At 40.5% G+C, this 27433-nt stretch overlaps 1 protein-coding gene and 1 long non-coding RNA gene across 2 annotated transcripts in view; one reads left to right on the top strand and one right to left on the bottom strand.

Annotated features, from left to right (window-relative positions):
* Positions 1-27433, top strand: part of nexmifb (neurite extension and migration factor b) — a 107420-nt gene that overhangs the window by 23754 nt on the left and 56233 nt on the right. The gene's annotated exons all lie outside the window — the stretch shown is intronic.
* Positions 22905-24676, bottom strand: LOC148901146 (uncharacterized). The gene is made up of 3 exons (XR_016117795.1): positions 23402-24676; positions 23264-23326; positions 22905-23184 (listed from the first exon to the last, which is right to left on the bottom strand). It is a non-coding gene; the product is annotated as an uncharacterized LOC148901146 (long non-coding RNA).

Genomic DNA, 27433 nt, shown 5'->3' on the forward strand with positions numbered 1-27433 from the left:
CTAGCTAGCTATCAAATAGCTAGCTAGCTAGATGTCTATTAGCTATTTGTTAGCTAGCTAGAAAGTTATCTATTAGATATCTGTGAGCTAGTTGGCTTTCTATCTATTTGAATTATTCTGGGTTAAGTGAACGCTGGAGCGTGTAGCTCCCGCTGCTGGCTATATAGCTGGCTACCTAGCTGGCTCGCTATTTTTTATCTATTAGCTATCTCGCTAGCTAGCTATCTAGCATGTTATCCATTAACCATATATCTAGCTAGCTATCTATGAAATATCTATCTAGCTAGCTATCTATTAGCTGTCTAGCTAGCTATTTGTTAGTTATCTGTTAGCTCGCTAGCTAGCTATTAGATATATGTTAGCTAGCTTGCTAGCTTTCTATCTATTTGAGTTTTTCCGCGTTAAGTGAGCACTGGCGCGTGTAGCTGTGCTGCTCACCCACAGAAAAACGCTGTACACTTGATGCAAAAAGCTATCAACCCAGCTAAACAGAGCAAAATTGATGAGGAACTAGATAAAATTATCGCAAAGAAAGCACCGACAAGGGATCATTCCTCAAAATGCTGAAAGAAGAAGGCCACATTCCTGATCAAGTGTTTAATGCTGAGGAAACCGGCCACTCCATTCCATCAAGGACCATCACAAAGGTAAATAAAACAACTTTATTATACAGTACAGTTTATTTCTTTAATTATAATACAATAGCACATTTATTATACATAAAATAAGGTATAGTCGGTGTAGTTTTAAGGCTTATTGTTCGTATTAAATTCTTGTTCGTCTTTCCTGGTTCGGTATTGTCAGAAGTTCACTTGATAAAAATATCAGCAACGACGATAGATGGTGAACAAAAAACTACTTTATTCTAATGAGACAGAAAAAGCACTTCTCGTCTCGGTGGGACGAAGACATGACCACACGGACAAAGATAGGAGAACGAGCTCCCGCTCTGACAAGTTTTTAAACATACACAGTGGCGATCTGTTGTCCAATCAGTTGCGGACAAGTCGATCTTTCCCGTCCAATCGGTTACGAACAACTCAGTGTTGGGAGGGTCTTAGATTATAGTTGGAGCTGTTGCTTCTTTGCAACGACTATTGAACTAATAAGACTGATAATTTTATTTAACTAAATTAGACTGAAATTAAACATGCACTAATCATAATGTATACTAAGCTAAACATGAAAAAACATATGTTTACTAATCTAAACATGAAATAACGTAATATGTTTACTAATGTGCATAAACACTCTATCACTTATTTAGTAGAAAAGTATGTTTTATGGGGACCTGGGAACGGATTTTTCTCATTTTAATGGTTTCCTATGGGAAATCAATTTTTGGGATACACACTTTTCACCTTACACGCTCTGTCTGGGAACCAATTAAGTTTGTAAGCCAAGGTATCACTGTATTCACAAACTTTTAACCAAGCCGCCCTGTTTGGCGAAGGCAATTGCACATAGGGGACGTGCTTAACTTTAACGTGTGTGTGTGTGTGTGAGGGTGTTGTTTAGGAAGTGGCCTCCAGCCCCATTCAAGTAGCACAGGAGGGGTATTGATTGGAGGAGCTCAATAGTCGGGCTCCTTTAATCACCTCACTCAGAGGCTGCATTGTCCCCTAGGCCTGGAGAATAAGCATGCCTAATAACAATAAGATCATGTGTGCATGTGCATGTGTGTGTGTGTGTGTTTTGTGGGCTTCCTCCAGGCCCACACAACCCCTAATCAATAGGACTGATTATCAACAGGGAGCTCCATTCGCCTTTGTTCGCCTTGGAAAGTCTTCTGCATCCGCACATGCCTTTAATTAACATCCCTTTTATACACCGTAGATGTTTACAAGTGACACTAATTTTAATGTGTATTCTTTGATTTGAAATATTAAATCATTGACTGCCATTCTCGAATTTATTTGGGAATTCAACAATGTGACGTGGAGCGCCATGCCTGTATTTGTTCGGGTTTTGGTTTTTATTGCGGGGGGTGCCGATAAAGTGGTGGTAAGATCCCTGGCAATGTTTCACTCAACCCGGAAGTTACTCGGATAGAATGCTAGCTAGCTAATAGACAGCTAATAGATAGCTAAGTAACTCAGAGAGAAAGCTAGCTAGCTAGGCCTTCACTCAACCCGGAAGTTACTCAGATTGAACGCTAGCTAGCTGATAGACAGCTAATAGATAGCTAAGTAACTCAGATGGAAAGCTAGCTAGCTAATAGATAGCTAGCTGGGCCTTCACTCAACCCGGAAGTAACTCAGATAGAAAGCTAGCTAGCTAATAGATAGCTAACAGATAGCTAGCTAGTAGTTGCAAGCGCCTTTGAAAACTCTCAAGGTCCCTTTACAGTCACAGGATAAGTTTTTCTGTGGGTGAGCAGCGGCAGCCACACGCGCCAGTGTTCACTCAACCCGGAAGTTACTCGGATAGAAAGCTAGCTAGCTAATAGATTACTAACAGATACCTAGCTAGGCCTTCATTCAACCCGGAAGTAACTCAGATAGAACGCTAGCTAGCTATTAGACAACTAATAGATAGCTAAGTAACTCGGATAGAAAGCTAGCTAGCTAATGGATAGCTAGCTGGGCCTTCACTCAACCCGGAAGTAACTCAGATTGAACGCTAGCTAGCTGATAGACAGCTAATAGATAGCTAAGTAACTCGGATGGAAAGCTAGCTAGCTAATAGATAGCTAGCTGGGCCTTCACTCAACCCGGAAGTAACTCAGATAGAAAGCTAGCTAGCTAATAGATAGCTAACAGATAGCTAGCTAGTAGTTGCAAGCGCCTTTGAAAACTCTCAAGGTCCCTTTACAGTCACAGGATAAGTTTTTCTGTGGGTGAGCAGCGGCAGCCACACGCGCCAGTGTTCACTCAACCCGGAAGTTACTCGGATAGAAAGCTAGCTAGCTAATAGATTACTAACAGATACCTAGCTAGGCCTTCACTCAACCCGGAAGTAACTCAGATAGAACGCTAGCTAGCTATTAGACAACTAATAGATAGCTAAGTAACTCGGATAGAAAGCTAGCTAGCTAATGGATAGCTAGCTGGGCCTTCACTCAACCCGGAAGTAACTCAGATTGAACGCTAGCTAGCTGATAGACAGCTAATAGATAGCTAAGTAACTCGGATAGAAAGCTAGCTAGCTAATAGATAGCTAGCTAGGCCTTCACTCAACCCGGAAGTAACTCAGATAGAAAGCTAGCTAGCTGATAGACAGCTAAAATAAAGCTAACAGATAGCTAGCTAGTAGCTGCAAGCGTCTTTCAAAACTCTCAAGGTCCCTTTACAGTCACAGGATAAGTTTTTCTGTGGGTGAGCAGCGGCAGCCACACGCGCCAGTGTTCACTCAACCCGGAAGTTACTCGGATAGAAAGCTAGCTAGCTAATAGATTACTAACAGATACCTAGCTAGGCCTTCACTCAACCCGGAAGTAACTCAGATAGAACGCTAGCTAGCTATTAGACAACTAATAGATAGCTAAGTAACTCGGATAGAAAGCTAGCTAGCTAATGGATAGCTAGCTGGGCCTTCACTCAACCCGGAAGTAACTCAGATTGAACGCTAGCTAGCTGATAGACAGCTAATAGATAGCTAAGTAACTCGGATAGAAAGCTAGCTAGCTAATAGATAGCTAGCTAGGCCTTCACTCAACCCGGAAGTAACTCAGATAGAAAGCTAGCTAGCTGATAGACAGCTAAAATAAAGCTAACAGATAGCTAGCTAGTAGCTGCAAGCGTCTTTCAAAACTCTCAAGGTCCCTTTACAGTCACAGGATAAGTTTTTCTGTGGGTGAGCAGCGGCAGCCACACGCGCCAGTGTTCACTCAACCCGGAAGTTACTCGGATAGAAAGCTAGCTAGCTAATAGATTACTAACAGATACCTAGCTAGGCCTTCACTCAACCCGGAAGTAACTCAGATAGAACGCTAGCTAGCTATTAGACAACTAATAGATAGCTAAGTAACTCGGATAGAAAGCTAGCTAGCTAATGGATAGCTAGCTGGGCCTTCACTCAACCCGGAAGTAACTCAGATTGAACGCTAGCTAGCTGATAGACAGCTAATAGATAGCTAAGTAACTCGGATAGAAAGCTAGCTAGCTAATAGATAGCTAGCTAGGCCTTCACTCAACCCGGAAGTAACTCAGATAGAAAGCTAGCTAGCTGATAGACAGCTAAAATAAAGCTAACAGATAGCTAGCTAGTAGCTGCAAGCGTCTTTCAAAACTCTCAAGGTCCCTTTACAGTCACAGGATAAGTTTTTCTGTGGGTGAGCAGCGGCAGCCACACGCGCCAGTGTTCACTCAACCCGGAAGTTACTCGGATAGAAAGCTAGCTAGCTAATAGATTACTAACAGATACCTAGCTAGGCCTTCACTCAACCCGGAAGTAACTCAGATAGAACGCTAGCTAGCTATTAGACAACTAATAGATAGCTAAGTAACTCAGATGGAAAGCTAGCTAGCTAATAGCTAGCTAGCTGGGCCTTCACTCAACCCGGAAGTAACTCAGATAGAACGCTAGCTAGCTATTAGACAGCTGATAGATAGCTAAGTAACTCAGATGGAAAGCTAGCTAGCTAATAGATAGCTAGCTGGGCCTTCACTCAACCCGGAAGTAACTCAGATTGAACGCTAGCTAGCTAATATATTTGATGTCTGAACTATTTTTCAAAAACAATTACAACCTATTTTCGGTGTACGAACATTCTTGGCAAGAGGGCTGAGAACTTTTAGCTTTTTTTTTGCACCGCATCAACAATATTGGTTTTGTGATCAGGTTTGGGGAGGGTGCTATAAACTCTATATCTAACATATAATAATTGATGAAAATATGTCATTTTATGCCCCTTTTTTTCCTTCTAATCGGGCTATCAGTCTATTTTTGTGACCAGTGTGAATCCGACACAGCGTGTGATTTCCACTTAGGTAGTTTAATCCCAAATATTGGTGTTTTTGCAAAATGAGCATAGGAACATGTATTGCGTATACGTAACTAAGAATGAAAGACTGAAATTACTTCCACACAAGTATAGTGATACCTCAGCTTAATTTGTTCCCAGAACGTGTGTGTAAGGCGAAAAGTTCGTCTGCCAAACATTTATTTCCCATAAGAAACCATTAAAAATGAGAATAATCCGTTTCCAGGTCCCCATAAAACATAATTTTCTACTAAATACGCCGTAAAACTACACATAATATACCTTATTTTATGTATAATAAATGTGCTATTGTATTGTAATGATAGAAATAAACTGTGTATAATAATAATAATAATAATAATAATAATAATAATAATACATTTCTAAGCGCCTTTCAAAACTCTCAAGGTCACTTTACAGTCACAGGATCGTTTTTTCTGAGGGTGAGAAGTGGCAGCCAAATGCGCCAGCGTTCACTCAACCAAGAAGTAACTCAAATAGATAGAAAGCTAGCCAGCTAGCTAACAGATAGCTAATAGATAGCCAGCTAGGCAGTTAGCTAACTAGCTAGATAGCCATATAGCTAATAAATAGCCAGCTACATAGCTAGCTAGCTAGACAGATAGCCAATAGATTGCAAATAGATAGCCAGCTAGACAGTTAGCTAACTGGCTAGATAGCCTTATAGCTAATAATAAAGTCAGTTTATTTACCTTTGTGATGGTCGTTGATGTAGTGTCTTCTTGATGATATCCGAGTGAAGTTGTCCCCTGCTAGCTGCTTTTCATTAATCCAAATCAACAGAAGTTTTTCAACCTCTTCTATTGCCTGAGAACGTTGACACAGAAACACCCTTGGCCACACGTAGCAATGGTCGACTTAGCATACTGGTACTGGGACGCTAAATCACACAAATGCACACCTTGTTCGTGTTTCTCGATGATCTTCTTCTTCTCGACCGTAATTTTCTTTTGTGTCCTCTTCGGCTTAACACTAGCCTGTGGTGGGGTCTTTATCTGTCCCCCCAAAAAAAGCAAAATTACTGCACTCGATAACAAACCAGGTCTGCACTGAATGCACGTAAAGAAAGTGTGTGTGGAAAACTTGTCCGCCAGCCACAGTGGCGCTATTCGACCGTGTGGTTTGGTGTTCTTCCGCCGAAAACTAGTCCGCCAGCCATTGTGGCGCTCCGTGTATTTCCCGAAAACTAGTTTGTATGTTAAGATTATATTCTCACGAACTTAATGTTCGTAAAGCGAAAAGTTCGTACACTAAAGCGTTTCTAAACTGACGTACCACTGTATTTATAATTTCAGTTATGGGCACAGTAATGATAATAATAATACATTTCATTTATAAGCGCCTTTCAAAACTCTCAAGGACACTTTACAGTCACAGGATATTTTTTTTCTGCGGGTGAACAGCGGTAGCCACACGCGCCAGAGTGTGAGTAGTTGTGTTCTAAATCCCCACTTTTTTACTACCTAAAAGTGGACACGTCATGAAAAACAGAATGTCTGTCCGCTGGAGTGCATGATCTTACGTTGAAAACATTTGTCCCGCGCCATTAAACCAACTGCTTGTTCTTGTTAAATGTCCAAATAAAGCTTTTGCACACGAGGCAACTAAAAATGTCATTTCTCCCACTCTTGTTTTCCTGCTCTGCTGCATCGTTCCTCCGCAGTGCTTCCCTTTCAGCCTTATTGGCTGTCATATCGGGAATGCTGTACATTCTGTTACAGGCTTGTGGCTGATAGCCTGCCAATTTTAGCTATGGCACATCAGAGAGGCTAACCCCCCCCTCCGCCTCAGCCCCCTTACCGAGCACCGAGAGAGTCGCGTTAAAGCTGTGACAGTATGCTCCTTTCACCGCTCTCCTTGGTTCCACGCTGCCTGATTAAGTGTTTCTCACCGCTATTTGGTGTTATGATTGGAAAAGGCCACAAAAACATGGCCGTCGCAAGGCGCTTTTGCTTATTGTGAATGTGAACTCACATGAGTAATAGACTATCGTTATTGTTATACACGTCTATTACAAGCGGAATGTTGATAGCAAACACGAAGCTGTAGCATCCATTGACGAAAACACATCTCCTATCCCACGTAAATCCGCTTCGATTCCAAGCCGCGACTTGATCTCGTGATGGCGGGACGATGATGGAATGATATAGCTAACGATCTAGCTATCTATTAGCTAAATAGCTATCTATTAGCTATCAGCTAAATAGCTCTCTGTCTATCTGAGTTATTCGTGGTTGAGTCAACGCTGGCGCGTGTGGCTGCCGCTGCTCACCCATAGAAAAAAAATATCCTGTGACTGTAAAGTGACCTTGAGGGTTTTGAAAGGCGCTTATAAATTAAATGTTTTATTATTATTATTATGATACTTGGTAAGACAAATATATCATGGGTGTTCAGGCACCCGTGCGTTGTATTTAAACTTTAAACTCGTTGCTATCATAGTAATGCTGTAAAGGAAGCCAGGCATACTATTGGAAACAATTGAACCACTTTTTAACTACTTAGAAAGTAGAAAATTATGTTTTATGGGGACCTGGGAATGGATTATTCTCATTTTCTTGGTTTCCTATGGGAAATTATTTTTTGGGATCAGCACTTTTCACCTTACACACTGTCTGGGAACCAGTTAAGTTTGTAAGCCAAGGTATCACTGTAATTGGAAAAGGCCACAAAAACATGGCCGCCTCAGCTGCGGCCTCTTAAAGGACAACCAACGTCACTTTTTTGTTTTTTAACTGACACCAGAAAAAACGTTTTATAGCATCTAAAATACCCAAAACACGCAGTATGATATTTTTAGTCAAAGGCAAAACACCAATAAAAATGACTTAAAGTGTCCAAAATCTGCAAAAAAATGAGCTGCGAATTGGGCATTTTCAGAAAGTCCCGCCCCCATTTTGTGACGTCTTACATCGCTTGTGAATCAAAACAATGGCTTCAGATTCGGAGAATATGCTTTCTTGTTACACATCCAGTTATGAATATGATTCAAATAGCTCTGAAGAGCAAAGCATACATGTTTGCAATCGATTAAAGAATGTATTTGGGCCATTTTGAGGCAACATTGGGGGAAAATCTCTAAAAAAAAGAGGCACAAAATGGCGACATCCTGTGGCCACCTCCGTTTCCACAGGCTGATAAATTCTTAAATGGCGCTTGGACGCCCTCTGGCGGCTTTTCGGTGCAACACGAGGCCCCCAGACCAAACAACTACAGCAAAATACATTGACGTGATGGAAAGATGCTACAATGCGTCTTTTTTTACAGTGAGGAGGCGGTCCTTTTCTGACGTCATGTGAGGACTCGTCACCAACTCAAAAACAAGACTTCCTGAATGTTCAGCGCGAGTCTTAAAACGTAAAATATGGCTATATGCGGTGGAATCTTATTAAAATACGCTCAGTAGAAGTCATTTGAAGTGATTTTACAAATTATGGACACAACTTGTCATCGCCGGCGGTTTCGCTTATTGTGAATGTGAACTCACATGAGTAATAGACAAGCGTTATTATTATTGTCATCTCTTATCAAAGACGCCAAGGCGTCCATCTTTAAGCCCCCAGGCGACATTAGAACACCTAATAACATCAATGGCTTTAAAAGAACGGGGGGGAAAAAAACATTCCACTGCTCGGCGGTGAATCAGCAACTTGCTTTAGTAAATATTGAGATTGTGGACGTGACTTTCTCTGTTTCATCTCCCCTATCCCCTTGCCCCCCCGCCACCCATCTGCTGGAGCCCTCCAGTCATTTCCTGTTGAAGCCAAATAAAGGTGTCACAACAGGAACATCGATGGTAGTTTACAGAACAAAAGCAAATCTTTACAGTGTCGGTAATGGAACACATTTTACTCTGGAGGAATATTTCATCCCTTTATCGTGCTCTCCCTCATTTTGAAAAACACTGGCAATAGATGTTAGCTAATAATAATAATAATACATTTAATTTATAAGCGCCTTTTAAAACTCTCAAGGTCACTTTACAGTCGCAAGATACGTTTTTCTGTGGGTGAGCAGTGGCTGCCACACATGCCAGCGTTCATTCAACCTGGAATAACTCTGATAGACAGATAGCTAGCAGGATAATAGATAGCTAATAGCTAGGTAGCTATGTAGCTATCGCTAATAGATAGCTATATAGCTAATAGATAGCTATCTAGCTAATAGATAGCTATCTAGCTAATAAATAGCTAGCTAGCTAATAGATAGCTATCTAGCTAATATCTAGATAGCTAATAGATAGATAGCTAGATAGCTAATAGATTGCTAGCAAGATAGCAGCATCCTTCACAGCTCTTAAGAAGTAGAAAAACAAAGTGCAGGACCTGCTGGAAAGACAGCCACTCTTGATGATCCTCTGTTATATGAAGCAGTTCTAGATGAAAGAGGAGAGGATCAAAGCATCCTTTTCACCAGTGGATTAGGGACGTCACGTGGAATGTGCACGTCTACTACCAGCTGAATGTTGAAAGCAAACAAAGCTGTAGCATCAATTGACGAAAACAGATCGTCTCACATCTCCTATCCCACGTAAGTCCACTTCAATTCCAAGCCGCGACTTGATCTTGTGATGGCGGGACTAATAAACTCTCTAGCTATCTATTATCAATCTAGCTATCTATTAGCTTCCTGGCTATCTGTCTATCTGAGTTATTACTGTCTGGCGCGCGTGGCTGCCGCTGCTCACCCACAGAAAAAAATATCCTGTGACTGTAAAGTGACCGTGAGGGTTTTGAAAGGCTCTTATAAATTACATTTATTATTATTATTATTATTATGATACTTGGTAATACAAAGATATCATGTGCTTTCAGTCACCCGTGCATTGTATTTAAACTCGTTGCTATCATAGTGATGCTGTAAAGGAAGCTAGGCATCTATTTGGAAACAATTGAACCACTTTTTAAAAGGCGCTTTGTGCAATCCATTATGGTCGTGTATTGACAGAACTTTCCCCATACCTCCGACAGGGCCCCTGTGCTCAACGATCGAGCAGTTATCAATGATCTTGCTTGCCGAGCTTTTGTCTCGACTCGGGCGTCTGGAGACAGAATGCGGATGACATTTATTGTGACGGCGGTAAGATTCAATTACCGTATTTTCTGGATTGTAAATCGCAACCTCAATGAATGGTGTATTTTTTAACATTTTCTGCACTGGACTATAAGGCTCACGTTCAATGAAAAATCATATACAGTGATACCTTGGTTTACGAACTTAATTGGTTCACAGACAGAGTGTGTAAGGTGAAAAGTAATTTCCCATAGGAAACCATTAAAATGACAATAATCCGTTCCCAGGTCCCCATAAAACGTAATTTTCTACTTTCTAATTTTCTAAGCCTTAAAACTATTTTGCATCAAGTGTACAGATGGCTTGTGCGGGTTATTTGTGGAGCCTGATTAATGAGATATTTTAACCTTGCATTCTACACTATCAAAGTTGAAACTCTCTCACTGCCGTCTGCCTGTCTCTTTAACGTTTAAACCACCTCCCCTCACTGCTGCGTTCTTGACCAATCACGTGGCTTTAACAAAAGACTGGGGGCGAGGAATAAAGGAAAAAAAAAGTCGGCAGCCATTTTCTTTTTGGAGAACGGCTTCACTCTATCTGTAAACCCCACGCCCCCTCACTGCTTATTCTTGACCAATCACGTAGCTTTAACCGAAGACTGGGGATGGGGAATAGAGGAGAAAAACAGTCTGCTGCCATTTTGTTGTTAGAAGAACGGGCTCGTTCGCGAGCGTGTATCCCGAAAAAAGTTTGTATGCCAAGGTAAAATCTTCATAAATTCAACATTCGTAAACCGAAAAGTTCGTAAGCCGAGGTATCACTGTATGTTTGAATGGTAGGAATTGATTACTCAAAAGAGATTTTCTCATCGCTTCTGGTGTTACTGTTCTGATACAACATTCCGCAGACTTGAAAGAAAAATAAATCAAATATGCCATCAGATCAATTATGCCTGTTTTGCCTTTCGCTCAGATTCGTGTCATGGATACATAATATAATCCCAGCCTCTACTGTATCGCCTTATGATGTGGTGTGCCTTATACAGTGATACCTCGGTTTACGAAACCCTTGGTTTACGAACTTTTCGGTTTATGAACGTTATGAAAATTTTACCTTGGCATACGAACTTTACCTTGTCACACGAACTTTTTTCGTACACAGAGCTGCCTCAATGAGTGATGTGTCGTTTGCGAACAAGCCTGTTCTTCTCACAACAAAATGGCAGCCGACTGTTTTTGCCCTCTATTTCATGCCCCCAGTCCTCGGTTAAAGCCACGCGATTGGTTAAGAACCCAGCAGTGAGGGGAGGTGGTTTAAACATTAAAGAGACAGGCAGACGACAGTGAGAGAGTTTCAACTTTGATAGTTCAAAGCCAGAGTGTAGACTGCAAGGTTAAAATATCCCATCAATCAGGCTCCACAAACAACCCGCACAAGCCATCTGTACACTTGATGCAAAAAGCTATCAACACAGCTAAGCAGAACACAATTGATGAGGAACTAGATAAAATTATCGCAGAGAAAGCACCTACTGGGGATCATTCCTCAAGCCGACCATCACAAGGTAAATAAAACAACTTTATTATTATTTATTACACAGTTTATTTAATTATAATACCATAGCTTATTTATTATACATAAAATAAGGTATATTTTGTGTAGTTTTAAGGCTTAGAAAATTAGAAAGTAGAAAATTATGTTTTATGAGGACCTGGGAACGGATTATTCTCATTTTAATGGTTTCCGATGGAAAATTAATTTTTGGTATACACACTTTTCGCCTTACACACTGTCTGGGAACCAATTAAGTTCGTAAGGCAAGGTATCACTGTATATTATTATCCGTTTAAGATCATAATAAGCTTGCAGTGAGTCAAGGCAGGAGAGCGTGAAATATTATCACAGAAATCACTTGTGCATTGCTGCAAATGACAATCTGATTCCACAGCTTTCCATTTTGTATACCTCTCATCCACATGAGGGTCAAAGGTGAGCTGCCAAGGTGCATGTTATTTTCAAAATTTCAGTACCTGGTGATAAAAAAAACACACACAAGCATATGGAAGACACGCAATTTCCAAATGTCAGCCTGCAGCCTGTATTCGAACTTAGAATAAGCCCTACAAGCATAATGAGACAAATATATTGTCGGATAAATATTTTTTTTTTTGTGTGAGTTTTGTGAGTTATATAATATAATATATATAATATTTGTCAATCCAGACGTTTTGTCACAGTGCTTGTCATGGGTCTCATGACTTTGTTCTGGTGTCCCTAATGTCATGGACATTCACTGTGTGGAAGTATTATGCACTAATGAGCATTTATCAGGTGAACGAATTTGGATAGTAAGAGCAGCATTTTAAATTTAATGGTGAGTGTCTTTTAATGCTGTGCATTTTTTGCTGAACTGTTATAACTGCATTCGTTAGCTACCTTTCGGATAATCTGGGGGAAAACAAATCTTAATGAGGTTTTGCACTCTTGAGTTCTACCTGAAAAATGGATGGATGGATGGACGGACAGGTGGATAGACGGATAGACAAAATGCACAGCAGATTACAAGGCGCCATGGCATTTCAGAGTACAGCGAGATCTCAATTTACGAACTTAATTGGTTCCCAGACAGAGTGTGTAAGGCGAAAAGTGTGTATCTCAAAAAAAAAAAATCCCATAGGAAACCATTAAAATGGGAATAATCCGTTCCCGGGTTTCCATAAAATATACTTTTCAACTAAATAAGCCTAAAAAACTACACACAACATACCTTATTCTATGTATAATAAATGTGATATTGTATTGTAATGAAAGAAATACACTGCTTTGTATCATTAAGTCACTTTATTTACATTTGTGATGGTCATTTATGGCTTGATGGAATGGCGTTGGAGGTCGAAGGTCAAAGGGAATTGCTGTTTGGAAAGAGAGGCACATTACATGTGGACTGTAATTAAAGAAATAACCTGCTGTAAAATAAAGTTTTATTTACCTTTTTGATGGTCGTTGATGGCTTATGGAAGGAGAGTCACCTTCCATAAGGACTGTTGGTAACTTAACCTCTGGTGCTGTTCGGTCGTGTGCTTCCGGCGAAGATCACTCCGCCAGCCGTGGTGGGTGTGTATTATGAAAATAGTGCTTATTATAAGGTTTATTTTTTTAATAATTTTTAAAATCACTTCAAATGACTTCTACTGAGCGTATTTTACAAAGATTCCACGGCATATAGCTATATTTTACGTTTTAAGACTCGCGCTTATTCAGGAAGTCTCGTTTTTGAGTTGGTGACGATTCCTGACGTGACGTCACTGAAGGAACGCCCCTAACCGAGAAAGCGACACACAATGCATTTTGGGTACTTTGTTTTATCTGAAAACTTCGTGTTGATCCGTGTTTATGGCGAAATTAGAAGGAAAAAACATAAATAACGCGATGGTGAATCGTTGTGTGTTGCACCAAGACTACCATTTGATACTAGTTGACACAAATTCCCAGCAGACAAATCAACCCATTTCCAACGGAGCTTGGGCGCCATCTTGTGCATTTTTTGGGACGCTACATTTCAGTCCAGATGCCTCAAAATGAGACGGAAGGACTTCTTTCATCGATTGCAAACATTTATGCTTTCCGCTTCAGAACTATTTGAATCATATTCATAACTGGATGTGTAACAAGAAGGAATATTCTCCGAATCTGAAGCCATTGTTTTGATTCTCGAGCAAGGAAAGATGTCCTGGTGTGACGTCACGAACAAGGGGGCGAGACCTTCTGAAACTCTGCATCTCCGGGGTCATTTTGAAGTCGTTTTGGGAAACAAAAAAATGGTGTTGGTTGTCCTTTAATGGACAACCGACGTCACTTTTTTGTTTCCTAACTGACATCAGAAAAACGTTTTATAGCATCTAAAATCCCCAAAACACACAGTATGATATTTTAATTCAAATGCGAAACACAATAAAAATGACTTAAAGTGTCCAAAATCTGCAAAAAAATGGAGCTGCAAATTGGGCATTTTCAGAAAGTCCCGCCCCCAGTTGGTGACGTCACGCCAAGACGTCTTGCATTGCTGGAGAATCAAAACAATGGCTTCAGATTCGGAGAATATTCCTTCTTGTTACACATCCAGTCATGAATATGATTCAAATAGTTCTGAAGAGGAAAGCATACATGTTTGCAATGGATTAAAGAATTGATTCCGTGCCATTTTGAGGCAACATTGGGGGGAAATGTCTCACCCAAAAAGAAGCAGAAAATGGCCACCGAGCTCCTGTAAGGAATTAATCAGCCCGTTTCCGCAGGCTGATAAATTCCTTACATGGAACTTGGACGCCCTCTTCTGGCTCTTTCTGGTGCAACACGAGGGTTTCAGACCAAACAAGCATTGACGTGATGGAAGGACTGCTACAATGTGTCCTTTTTTTCGGTCAGGGGCGTTCCTTCAGTGACGTCACGTACGAACTTGTCACCAACTCAACAACAAGACTTCCGGAATATTCAGCACGAGTCTTAAAACGTAAAATATAGCTATATGCCGTGGAATCTGTGTAAAATACGCTCAGTAGAAGTCATTTGAAGCCATTTTACAAATTATGGACACAACTTGTCCGGAGACGTCGGTTGTCCTTTAAGTGATACATTAGTAAAACAGTTTTCTTGATTTGAATACCACGCCCCTGAACGTCCCAAGCACCAACAACTATAGAACAACAGAACGTAGACATTTTAATTGTTTGTCCTTTCCATGAACTGATAAATTTATAAGTTGTAAATAAATCCAAGATCTTCTACATGAAGATGACAGTTTAACAGGCTATATGTATTCACCTCAGATTGACCCAAGATGTTATGTGCTTCCATTGTGGGCCTTCTAAGCATGACACTTTTAAATATGATAACTTATTTTCTGTCTATTCTCTATCACACGCTCAAGTCAAAAATGAGGAAAATAGAACAGCGCCATTTGTGACATTATTTCATAAATACAGTAAAGTCTCGTTATATCGATATCGGATATATCGATAGTCCCGGTTATATCGATACTATTTCTATGCACGTACGGAGAAAATTACATGCAAACAGGGTCGGATATATCGATAGTCCCGGTTATATCGATATTTTTTCGGACTCCCTTGAATATCGATATAACGAGACTTTACTGTAGCAGAGCACAATATGGAGACATTTTTTTTTGTGTGGACACAGCCCAGTCGTACCAGTCCTGCACGCTGTCAGTCAGTGTGGGGTATTGAGACAATTCTTTTTTAACAAATGCAATTCACAACACTAACATCCCGTTACCGAAGGCTTCAGTTTGTTTGTAAAAATACCTTTAAGACAAGAAAAATGATATTTTGCCATTATTCTATCGCTTTTGAATACAGACGTTTTGATTATGATCATAAAACCCAAGCGTCTTCAAGAAACAATTCTTATCTTCCACATTTCCACCAATCAAACTGATGCATTCGCATGAGAAGCGACTGTATTGTACAAAGTGAAGCGGTTGAAGGAGGATCATGGGGGGGTGTGGTAGATGTTACCAGGCCATTAAATGGCCGCTTTCAGTTGTCATTTTGAGCAAAGATATAAGACGGAGTGTAGCTCCTAATTGGTCCGGTCTTCACACCCAAGTGACATAGGTCATCTTGCAACCAAATTAATCACATGACATCAGGACACGGTGTATAAGGTGAAGGTCAGAGTGGATGCATGGTGTACAAAATGAGATTTGGATAACAAAAGAATACACTTTGATACAGTTCAACAGACATATTTATTCGTATTTAAGATTGGCTATCTATATCTTTTTCTTCCATGACAGTTAAAGGACAACCGACATTACTTTTTTGTTTCCTAACATACATCAGAAAAAAACGTTTTATAGCATCTAAAATACCCAAAACACGCATGATGATATTTTTAGTCTAATGCAAAACACCCATAAAAATGACGGCGCCCAAGCTCAAATACAGTAAAGTCTCGTTATATCGATATTCAAGGGAGTCCGAAAAAATATCGATATAACCGGGACTATCGATATATCCGATATCGATATAACGAGACTTTACTGTAGTTGTCTTGGTGCAATTCAATGTTGGTTTCTGTTCCAATGTTTACCATTTGTGAATAAAATGTGTTTTGTAATGGGGTTGATGAAATGTGTGGGGTGGTAAAACTGAAGAAATGTATATGTGACTATGCATTATCATGAAACAATCCCTGTCGGGCTTGTTATTTTCCACTTCATTTCCTCACCACACAGCTATACATAAAGGTGATGTTGGTTACCAGGCACCTTAAAGAAGAAAAATTGTTGTCGTAGTCTGAAAAAAAAGCAATGTGAGCAGTGGATAGTCTGTGTTATTTTTTTTTTACATCCGCTTCATCACAATTCATAATTCATGTTTCATAAACCATTTATAAAATCATTGAATGACGTAGAGCAAACCATGATTTGCCAGGATAGTCTGAGGCTATGAAAAGGGGCGGTCGATGAAAAGGGTTCTTCAACCGTCATCCATACTTCTTTGAAGGTGTCGGACATTCTCATCTGAGGAGGTTCGTCAGCGAACTAAAATGTTGCTGGTAGCTCTGGCCCTATATACAGGGAACATCCGACTTACGACCGAGTTCCGTTCCGACCAAACAGTCGTAAGTCAAAATGGTTGTAAGTCGAAATACATTCAAAACGTTGAAGAGAGACTCGGAGGCTAACTCCGACTGGCGAACTCCCCCCTCTGGTGCCATCGCACGGTCGATTGCTGTGCGAGAGTGAGATGCTGGCTGGTTGGCCAAAATTGTGGTACGCGTTGCCGGCTTGCTAGCGCGTTGTGGTGCCAGTCGTAGAATTAAATTTTTAAAAATAGGGTTTGAAGGTTGTGGTTGTAAGTATGAGCGGTCGTAAATCGAACTGGTCGTATGTCGGATGTTACCTGTATATCCCTAATGTCCAGAGGTGGCGGTGCCAGACTTCTGCTTTGATAGGTCCCTGCCCTAAATTTGGGGGGAGCAGAGGACTATTCCTACACTGATTACTTTTTTTGTCTGTCTGATTATACGTCTGTGTAAATTCTCAGTCGTACAGGAGTGGTCCATCGATGAAAAGGTTTCTTCAGCCGTCATCTGTACTAGTTTTGAAGGTGTCAGACGTTTCGCTTCTTATCCAAGAAACTTTGTCAGCAAACTAAAGTCTTACTGGTAGTTTAGGCCCTATATATACATCCCTACTGTCCAGACATGGCGGTGCCGGACTCTGCTATGATAGGTCCCTGCTCTCAGGTTGGGGGGAGCAGAGGACTACTCCCTGCATCTCCACTGATTGTTCCTATTGTTCTGACTGACGACTGGCCTGATTGCCCAATTGGCCCTCGTATCACCTCGTCAGCACGACTAATCCTATGTTGCCTAGACAGTCTATTGTACGAACGATCCAAATTGAACCTCACCCCATTATATTGGTTTAATGAAGGATTTAGCTGTTTTATGAAAATCGCTTCTTTTACTCCCCTTTCAAACCATCTACGTTCTTTTGCTAAGATTTTAACCTCATTGTCGTCAAATGAGTGGTTGCTAGCTTTTAGGTTCATATGTACTGCCGATTGAAGCCCACTAGTATTATCCCTGCGATGTTGATAAAGTCTTTTTTGGAGAATTTGTTTAGTCTCCCCAATGTACTGCTCTTTACAATTTTCATTCTGACTGATTACGGTTTACGACTGGCCCTGATTGCCCCATTCGACCTGGTATCACCTTATCAGCATGACTAAGCCTATGTGGTAACGATCTAAGAATTCTGTTGTTGTAAAAGGGGGGTGTTTCATGAAACATGTCACCCTCGCTCTGGATTTGAGATACTGCTAAGCAATTGAATCACTGTCTTATTCTCAGAAAAAAAAGCATCCCGGTATCGTCAGGTGTCATTCCGTCACCTCCTCACTCGCCATATAGGGGTGGCGGGATCGAAGGTGGGGTGGTACCCTATGCATATACCACCGTTAATCACCGCCGTGGGGGTAGTAAACGCTGTTTGATGGTCATTAGAGAACACATCTATTACAGAGGTTACCGTGTGTAACGCTTAACCTTCTCATGGTTGATATATAGCACTGCACAATATGGCTTTTTTCGGAGCAGCAGGGACGAAGTATTCTCATCCAGATTGGAATTCCCACCATCCCTCCCTCCCGCCCTCTTCAGCGGCACTTGTGCAATAATTGTGCAAGCTTTTGTGTCCATTCTTTGCATGCTCCACCTCCCCCAACCACCTCTCCACCTCCACCTTGCCTATCACACCCCCCTCCCTTCCTATAATCTGAACTGCGCCTCGCAAATGGAGGCAGATGCTTAAGTGGTGAAAGAGAGAGAGAGGGAGGAGAAAAGGAGGAGAGTCGATTGGAAGTAAAGGGTCTGACTCATAGTTAGCTTTGCTGGCTGAATGCTGCAGCGTCAACTCCTCCCCTCTTTCACTCAAGGTCCTGCGCTCTCTCATTTTCCGCAGTTTTACTTGAGCTATCTTGCTGAAAATAATCAGAATCAATCGTCTTTATCGCCAAGTATTGCATTGGGTTTACCTTTATTAGTTTCGCAGTGGAGACATTTACATTTCACAGTTTATGAAAGGAAAGAAAGAAGTAGAAAAACAAAATACAGCAGCTGTTGGAAAGGCAGCCACTCTCGCGGCGCCATCTTGAAGTCAAAAACAAAACAAAAACAAAGAAACAAATATATAATGTGATACAAAACAAATGACACAGACAGTCATTCAATTTTAAGCACTTTCTACACCAAATTTGTTGCATGAAGGAGTGCTAGATTTAAGAGGAAAGTATCAAAGTGTCCTTTTCACCAGTGTATCAGGGACATCATGGCGGAATGTGCACGTCTGCTACAAGCTAAATGTTGAAAGCAAACACAAAGCTGTAGCATCCACTGACAAAAAGAGACTGTCTCACATCTCCTGTGAATCTCCATGTAAATCCGCTTCAAATCCAAGCCGCGACAGTACACACATATGTATATGTACAGTGAGACCTCAACTTACGAACTGAATTGGTTCGCAGACAGAGTGTGTAAGGCGAAAAGTGTGTATGTCAAAAAAAAATTCCCATAGGCAACCATTAAAATGGGAATAATCCGTTCCCGGGTTTCCATAAAATATACTTTTCAACTAAATAAGCCTTAAAACTACACACAACATACCTTATTCTATGTATAATAAATGTGCTATTGTATTGTAATAAAAGAAATACACTGCATTGTATCATAAAGTCACTTTATTTACATTTGTGATGGTCATTTATGGCTTGATGGAATGGCGTTGGAGGTCGAAGATCAAAGGGAATTTCTGTTTGGAAAGAGAGGCGCATTACATGAGGACTGTAAAGAAATAAATTGTGCTGTAAAATAAAGTTTTATTTACCTTTTTGATGGTCGTTGATGGCTTATGGAAGGAGAGTCACCTTCCATAAGGACTGTTGGTAACTTAACCTCTGGTGCTGTTCGGTCGTGTGCTTCCGCCGAAGATCACAAATCCAGCCGTGGTGGGTGTGTATTATGAAAATAGTGCTTATTATAAGGTTTAATTTTCATACATTTGACGTTTGTAAGACAAAAAGTTTGTAAGTTGAGGTCTTTGTAAGTTGAGGTCTCACTGTATATGTAAATATATACATGTATATGTAAATATATACATGTATATGTATATTTTCTTTGTTGTTGTATTGACTTCAAGATGGCGCCACGAGAGTGGCTGCCTTTCCAGCGGCTCCTGTGAGTTTGTTTTTCTACTTCTTTCTTTCCTTTCTTCTTCCTTTCATAACTTTGCTGCTGTGAAATATAAATGTCTCCACTGTGAGACTAATAAAGGTAAATTCATTTCCAATCCAATCCAATGTATATGTAGAACACACAAGGAATTTAGCCCCGGGAAAACACGCTGCACTAGTATCATCATTAAAAAAAAATGCATAGGGGCATTATACAGTTATATACAGTAAAGTCTCGTTATATCGATATTCAAGGGAGTCCGAAAAAATATCGATATAACCGGGACTATCGATATATCCGACCCTGTTTGCATGTAATTTTCTCCGTGCGTGCATAGAAATAGTAGTATCGATATAACCGGGACTATCGATATATCCGATATCGATATAACGAGACTTTACTGTAACTTTATATCCCGCCATTTTTTTCCCCTTGCATTATCAAATCGAGAGGCTTCTTTTTCATTTCGGTATGAAATTTTAATATGCGTTCTTCTAATTAGGGTGGTTGTTCTTGATATACAAGCAGCACGGCATGTACTGCAGCCAAGCTGCATGCAGCGTTTTGAAATCAGAACAATTGAAATGCAATAAATGGCACATACCGTCGTTTCCATTTCATCAAATGTCCAGGGAGGGAATGTACAGGGCCGATTTGACTTAAAAAAAAAAAGAAAAAATCTGTCCTGCTTTGTTAGTTGTTAAAAGCGCACTCCCTCTGCAGTGGAATGACATATTAGCAGTGGTGCGAGCAAAAGCCCCCGTGCTATTTATCAGCTGTCATTCACACAGAGGGGGCTTCTGAGTACAGGCAGCAAGGCCACCACAGAGTGGCTCAAGACAAAAGCGCAATACTGAGAGATTGTCAAGACAAAATGATGTCTAACCAGGTCAAAGAGGTAGAGTGTTTGTTGAGGGTGGGAGGGGGGTGTACAACATTGTAGCCTTGGCGAGTGTCTTCGCTCACTGGTCAATTTGTTGTTAATATCAACTTTATTTGCTGTTTTTTTTCAGCTGTTGAAAGCCCCGAAAGGTAAATTCGACTTCTTGTATGACTGGTTTCGCCCCATTTGTGTTCTGATTCCAAAGCTACATTTCCCATTCAAATCAATCTATTGGGGTCGTAGGTGAGCTATATTGATTTTGGCCGAGAGTAGGGTTCTAATTTTTCATGGTGACCGAGAATAAGAAGTTATCATATTTAAAAGTTCCATGCTGTTATATGCTTAGTCAACATGTGTGACTGGAATAGACAATTGAAGCACAGACAACCTGGGGTCAATCTGAGGTCAACAGACACAGCTTGTTAAACTGTCATCTTCATCTAGGATATCTGGCCTTGGACAGAATTTAGGACTTGGGAAACTCCTTTATCGCTGAAGTAATTTATGATTTGAAACTCCTTCCCAGGAAGAGCTCATTAGCCATGTTACAAATGTATCAGTTCACTGCATTGTATCATAAAGTCACTTTATTTACATTTGTGATGGTCATTTATGGCTTGATGGAATGGCGTTGGAGGTTGAAGGTCAAAGGGTATTGCTGTTTGGAAAGAGAGGCGCATTACATGACGACTGTAATTAAAGAAATAAACTGTGCTGTAAAATAACTGAGACAATGTTTTATTGCTTACAGCTGTTCGCGCTTAGAACTCAAAAAGGCGTGGTATTCTAATCAAGAAAAATGTTTTATTAATGTATCACTTAAATTTGCATATACTCTCAATAACTAGATTGGCAGAGGGCTGCAGAATTCAGGCGTCTGTCATGAATGGCTGCGTCTCCTGCCGGCAGTAAAGACAATCTTTCTGGGTCCGAGCCTTCGTTTACCAAGTCCTAAATTAGTCCAAGGCCAGATCCTCCTACTGAAGATGATAGTTTAACAGGTTGTGTCTGTTCACCTCAGATTGAAACCCACATTTTCTGTGCTTCCATTGTGGGCCTTGTGTTCGGCGGCATGAAACTTTTTAAATATGAAAACTTCTATTCTGTCTATTCTCTATCATTCACTTAGATTCATTTTATGGCACATCAGCCAGTCCTATTTCAAGGTGATTATCATTTGTGATATTTTATCTGCACATTCCAGAAGACATTTGAGTTGTTTCTTTCTTTGTTTGCTTGAACCCAACATTCATTGCCTTGACACGGCGCTATTAATATTCATGTTTGGACCTCAGATGATTGAGGTCAAGGTTTCTAACTTTGCCACGCCATTAAATTGAAACAAGACATGGTCTGTGTGATGGTACTGCAGATGATTTTTTTTTTTGGGTTGGGTTTTCACACTGGTATAAATATTCATGAAATTGGGCAGATCTTGGACTCGGTTCCCTTGTCTGATGATTAGAACAGAACTTCCTGAAGCAGATGTTGAAAACTGTAAATATTCATCTCGGGTCTTACATGCCAAGGATCCCGAATGACAATGAATAAATAGCCTTTACACCTGCAGGCCAAATATTTTAGGCTCAATGTTTAAAACAAGATAATAATAATAACAACAACAACAACAACAACAACAATAATAATAATAATAATAATAATAGATAGCCAGCTCGGTAGCTAGCTAATAGATAGCAAATGGATAGCAAATAGATAACCAGCTAGGTAGCTAGCTAATAAATAGCAAATAGATAGCAAATGGATAGCAAATAGACAGCCAGCTAGGTAGCTAGCTAGATAGCCAATAGATAGCAAATGGTGTTGTGCTTTTTTTGGTACGTTATTAATATAGGAAAAATATCATCCTAAAACGGATCTCGCATCATACCCAAGAATGGGCAGCATTTTCACAACGCCGCTGCGTATCGGGAACCGTCGCGGCTTGGAATTGAAGCGGATTTACTCTCTATATATTCATAACTGGATGAGTAACAAGAAAGCATCTTCTCCAAATCTGAAGCCATTGTTTTGATTCTAGAGCAAGGCAAGACGTCCTGGCGTGACGTCACGAACAAGGGGGCGGGACCTTCTGAAACTCGGCATCTCCGAGGTCATTTTGAAATAGTTTTGGGACGTTTTAACTCATTTTTATTGGTGTTTTGCATTTGACAAAAAAAAAATGGTGTCGGTTGTCCTTGAAAGCAGATTAGAAAACGTATGTATGAATGGATACCTACATAGTAAAGTTCAGTAATTTGCACAGTACAGTGAGACCTCAACTTACAAACTGAATTGGTTCGCAGACAGTGTGTAAGGCGAAGTGTGTATCTAAAAAAAAAAATCCCATAGGAAACCATTAAAATGGGAATAATCCGTTCCCAGGTTTCCATAAAATATACTTTTCAACGAAATAAGCCTTAAAACTACACACAACATACCTTATTCTATGTATAATAAATGTGCTATTGTATTGTAATGAAAGAAATACACTGCATTGTATCAAAGTCACTTTATTTACATTTGTGATGGTCATTTATGGCTTGATGGAATGGCGTTGAAGGTCGAAGGTCAAAGGGAATTGCTGTTTGGAAAGAGAGGCCCATTACATGACGGCTGTAATTAAAGAAGTAAACTGTGCTGTAAAATAAAGTTTTATTTACCTTTTTGATGGTCGTTGATGGCTTGATGGAATGGTGTTGGAGGTCGAAGGTCAAAGGGAATTGCTGTTTGGAAAGAGAGGCGTATTACATGAGGACTGTAAAGAAATAAACTGTGCTGTAAAATAAAGTTTCATTTACCTTTTTGATGGTCGTTGATGGCTTATGGAAGGAGAGTCACCTTCCATAAGGACTGTTGGTGCTGTCCGGTCGTGTGCTTCCGCCGAAGATCACTCCGCCAGCCGTGGTGGGTGTGTATTATGAAAATAGTGCTTATTATAAGGTTTAATTTTCATAAATTTGACGTTTGTAAGACGAAAAGTTTGTAAGTTGAGGTCTCTCTGTACAGCCAAACATACACAGCCTTGTTTTTTTTGTTTTTATTTGATAGCCTGCGACAAGACCTTACGCGAGCGACTCTCTGAATACATTAAGAATGACACTTGATCTCTTTGTACTTCAACAAATGTATTTAAAAAAAAAACAGATGAATGTACGTTTCTACTGTATGCAGCTCACAGTCGCGTTCCCTTGTAACCTCTGTGTGCATAATTCTTTAATGATGCGCTTTGGTGTCATTAGGGTGCAGAAAATCTCTCGTTTGTTAAGAGCAGCAAATTAGCAGAAAGAAAATAATGGCTTGGTTGCTGGTGTTTATTATTCAGTGCCTTTCTCTCTCTTTACAAGACTTTTAACAGCAACGCTGATGTTTATATGAAAGAAACGCTTTGCCCGATCCTGCGGAATTAGTAAGCAACAGAGCCTCTCGACAAGCTTATTCTAATTGACAGAATTGACCGCTAATCCAGGTTAATCAGGTTGTTTTTACCTTTATTTCACTAACATGAGCCGGAGTGTTTAGATGATAGTTGTGAACTGAATATGTTAACGATACAAATAACTCATTAACCTTATCCATTTAAGTGAAAGTGTGTTTATGCCACACCCCTGTTTCACTCGAGCTGGTTATCTGGCTATCTAGCTAGCTATCTAGTTGGATATCTCGCTGGCTACCTAGTTGGCTGTCTATTTACTATCTATTAGCTATTTTGCTATCTCGCTAGCTGGATATCTTGCTGGCTACCTAGCTGGCTATTTATTTGCTATCCATCTAGCTAGCTATCTAGCTGGCTATCTATTTGCTATCTATTAGCTATCTCACTAGCTAGATAACTAGCTATCTATTAGCTATCTATTAGCTAGCTAGCTTTCTCTCTGAGTTATTCTGGGTTGCGCAAATTTTTTTTCTGATGAAAGAAGAGAGACTAAGGTTTCTTACGCTGTATTGAATATCTATCTAGCTATCCATCTAGCTAGCTATCTAGCTGGCTATCTCGCTGGCTAACTAGCTGGCTACCTATTTGCGATCTATGAGCTATCTCGTTATCTAGCTGGCTATCTTGCTGGCTACCTAGCTGGCTATCTCGCTGGCTAACTAGCTGGCTACCTATTTGCTATCTATTAGCTATCTCACGAGCTAGCTAACTAGCTATCGCTTAGCTATCTATTAGCTAGCTAGCTTTCTATCTCAGTTATTCTGGGTTGCGCGTGTGGCTGCCGCTGCTCACCCGCAGAATTTTTTTCTGATGAACGAAGAGAGACTAAGGTTTCTTACGCTGTATTGAATATCTATCTAGCTATCCATCTAGCTAGCTATCTAGCTGGCTATCTCGCTGGCTAACTAGCTGGCTACCTATTTGCGATCTATGAGCTATCTCGTTATCTAGCTGGCTATCTTGCTGGCTACCTAGCTGGCTATCTATTTACTATCTATTAGCTATCTCGCTAGCTAGCTAACTAGCTATCGCTTAGCTATCTATTAGCTAGCTAGCTTTCTATCTCAGTTATTCTGGGTTGCGCGTGTGGCTGCCGCTGCTCACCCGCATAATTTTTTTTCTGATGAAAGAAGAGAGACTAAGGTTTCTTACACTGTATTGAATATCTATCTAGCTATCCATCTAGCGAGCTATCTAGCTGGCTATCTCACTGGCTAACTAGCTGACTACCTATTTGCGATCTATGAGCTATCTCGTTATCTAGCTGGCTATCTTGCTGGCTACCTAGCTGGCTATCTATTTACTATCTATTAGCTATCTCGCGAGCTAACTAGCTATCGCTTAGCTATCTATTAGCTAGCTAGCTTTCTATATCAGTGATTCTGGCTTGCGCGTGTGGCTGCCGCTGCTCACCCCCAGATTTTTTTTTCTGATTAAAGAAGAGAGACTAAGGTTTCTTACACTGTATTGAATATCTATCTAGCTATCCATCTAGCTAGCTATCTAGCTGGCTATCTCGCTGGCTAACTAGCTAGCTACCTATTTGCGATCTATGAGCTATCTCGTTATCTAGCTGGCTATCTTGCTGGCTACCTAGCTGGCTATCTATTTACTATCTATTAGCTATCTCGCGAGCTAACTAGCTATCGCTTAGCTATCTATTAGCTAGCTAGCTTTCTATCTCAGTGATTCTGGCTTGCGCGTGTGGCTGCCGCTGCTCACCCGCATAATTTTTTTTCTGATGAAAGAAGAGAGACTAAGGTTTCTTACGCTGTATTGAATATCTATCTAGCTAGCCATCTAGCTAGCTATCTAACTGGCTATCTCGCTGGCTAACTAGCTGGCTACCTATTTGCGATCTATGAGCTATCTCGTTATCTAGCTGGCTATCTTGCTGGCTACCTAGCTGGCTATCTATTTGCTATCTATTAGCTATCTCACTAGCTAGCTAACTAGCTATCGCTTAGCTATCTATTAGCTAGCTAGCTTTCCATCTCAGTTATTCTGGGTTGCGCATGTGGCTGCCGCTGCTCACCCCCAGATTTTTTTTTCTGATTAAAGAAGAGAGACTAAGGTTTCTTACACTGTATCGAATATGTATCCAGCTATCCAGCTATCTATCTGGCTATCTAGCTTGCCATCTAGCTATCTATCTACTGTAGCTGGCTATCCAGCTGGCTATCTACCTGGCTACCTAGTTGGCTATCTATTTGCTATCTATTATCTAGGGAGCTAGCTTTCTATCTATTTGAGTTATTCCAGGTCGAGTGGACGCTGGCGCGCGTGGCTGCCGCTGCTCACCCACAGAAAAAGTTTTGAAAGGCGCTTACAATTGAAATGTATGTATGTATGTATTATTATTATTATTATTATTATTATTATTATTATTATGGATACAGTTGTTTTTATTCCTGTTGTAAATTGGATTGGATTTACCTTTATTAGTCCCACAGTGGAGACATTTACATTTCACAGCAGCAAAGTTATGAAAGGAAGATGAGAGGAAAGAAAGAATAATAAAAAAATAAACAAACACATAAATAAATAAATACATAAATAAAACAGCGATAAATAAAGAAGCATTGTCTCGTGCAATTTGCCAAACCTACTTACCATGCGAGCTGTTTTGATGCATGTGAGCCACTCTATTGGTGCAAGTATGTTATTTGGGCTGTGAGAGTATATGCACCGCCACTGCTGTGAAGGGGTGTGTGTGTGTGTGTGTGGGGGGGGGGGGGGGGGGGGGGGGGGGGGGGGGGGGGGGGGGGGGGGGCTCTGTGAATGGCTGCCCAGGGCATTGAGCACACAGTGTGCTGCAGTCAGCAGCTCGAGAGAAACAGCAACACTGTTATTCAGCACCGTGCTCCAGAACATTGTGTGTGCCTCTGTAATCTCACTTAGCCTCTGGGCTAGCACAGAAAAAAACCCTCCCAATACACATGCACATGCACATACACATGCACATGCACATGCACATGCACATACCTATAAATATGCAAATGCGCATGCACGTACACATACACATACACATACACATACACATACACATGCACATATACATACACATACACATACACATGCACATATACATACACATGCACATACACATGCAGATGCACATGCACATACACATGTGATACGCATATACATATACATATACATATACATATACATATACATATACATATACATATACATATACATACGCATATACATATACATATACATGCAGATACACAAACGCATACAGATACACATGCACATACTCATTCAACACATACACATGCACATATACATACATATACGCATTAACATACACATACAGTACACATGCACATACACATATACATGCACATACAAATACATATTCACATACACATGAACATGAACTTACACA

Source organism: Hippocampus bargibanti, linkage group LG02 (genome assembly GCF_051943395.1).
Source record: "Hippocampus bargibanti isolate YZ-2025 linkage group LG02, ASM5194339v1, whole genome shotgun sequence".
NCBI lineage: Eukaryota > Metazoa > Chordata > Actinopteri > Syngnathiformes > Syngnathidae > Hippocampus > Hippocampus bargibanti.